This window comes from Drosophila nasuta, chromosome 4 (assembly GCF_023558535.2).
Source record: "Drosophila nasuta strain 15112-1781.00 chromosome 4, ASM2355853v1, whole genome shotgun sequence".
Lineage (NCBI taxonomy): Eukaryota > Metazoa > Arthropoda > Insecta > Diptera > Drosophilidae > Drosophila > Drosophila nasuta.
The window spans coordinates 1,845,001-1,846,207 of record NC_083458.1 but is presented as its reverse complement, the minus strand read 5'-3'; the positions used below and the strand labels follow the sequence as shown (position 1 = coordinate 1,846,207).

Genomic DNA, 1,207 nt, shown 5'->3' with positions numbered 1-1,207 from the left:
TTCTCTTTGTGTGCCACTCTCTTTAGCAGAAGAGTAAAACTTGTAAAGAGTTGCATTAGTAGGAACGTATAGGTATGAAAATCCGAAACCGAAAAAGCTTCCTCAGTATCTCTTAGATTAGTTTTGGAGTCGAAGAGCTTTCCTTATGCATTCGCTCGCATAATACTGCAGTCCATGTGGACCTGTTCAAGACAATGAAGGTGGAAGTGGAATTGGAATCCAATTGAATTCAGTGACAATTGAGCATTGCCACGCTGTGGTGGTAGTGATGGGGCTAAGTCGTCGGTCACCCATACAATTGTTATAGATATCGTTGTCATCACGTCGTCGTTCTCAATTCGTTCGTTACGAATTCCTTAGCGCGGTCAAAACTAAAAATCTTTATAGTCGTTAACATTTCATGTTATTTAGAGTATTAAAAAATAACGCAAGCATTATTTAAATGAAATTGCAACAAAAAATGTATTTCAAATTAACTTTGTCTGTGGAGGCCAGCTTACATATACATATGTAATGAAATAATTTTCTAAAATATGTATGAAAAAGACAATTGTTCTAGTGGCGAAGGGGGACATTGTGAGTGATAAGAAGAGAGGAAGCATCTACGACCGTGGCGAAGATAAGACGACCAAGCGATTCGGAGCGTGATGAAGAAGCATCCTTCATTGTATTCTGTTTTTTATACATATTCTTCCAGTCCTCAAAACTAATTCCGAACAAACAATGAGAGGTTAAACACTTATTATCACAGCAAACTGAAATGCTTTCTGGCAGTGCTGGCAGTGCTATCGGCAGAGGCGGAGATAATCAAAATATTCGAAGATCGCAAGATAGAAAAATGATTATATTCAAGTACATTATATTATGTACATATCTTTCAACACATTTCATACTTGCGTAAAGGTGAGATGTAAACGTAAACAAATTAATCTTTCATAAAGTGCCATATTCAAGTTAAGAAAAAAAGTATAAAAGTAAATAACTACATAGAAATAAAAGAAAATTACGGAATCTAGTCAAAAAATTACATGCACATATACATATGTACATACATTCATATGTAATGCTCTCACCCGTTAAAAAAGGTAAGTCAAATCTTTAATCTGAAAATCTACCTTTTTGGTAGGGCAATCTCCCAATTATTGTTGAATTAAATATAGATAATGGCTAAGCAGAAAATTGTTAATTGTAGGACCTGTTCACAAAA

At 34.8% G+C, this 1,207-nt stretch overlaps 1 protein-coding gene across 3 annotated transcripts in view; it reads left to right on the top strand.

The window, feature by feature from the left end:
* Positions 1-237: 237 nt before the first annotated feature.
* LOC132794868 (transcription factor SOX-5) overlaps positions 238-1,207 on the top strand; it is a 45,624-nt gene continuing 44,654 nt past the window's right edge. Inside the window, exon 1 of one of the 3 annotated variants that reach the window (XM_060805143.1) lies at positions 238-1,085. The gene's annotated coding sequence lies outside the window, so the exon portion shown is untranslated. The remainder of the gene's footprint in view (positions 1,086-1,207) is intronic. The other 2 variants (XM_060805141.1, XM_060805142.1) reach the window with 2 other exon arrangements.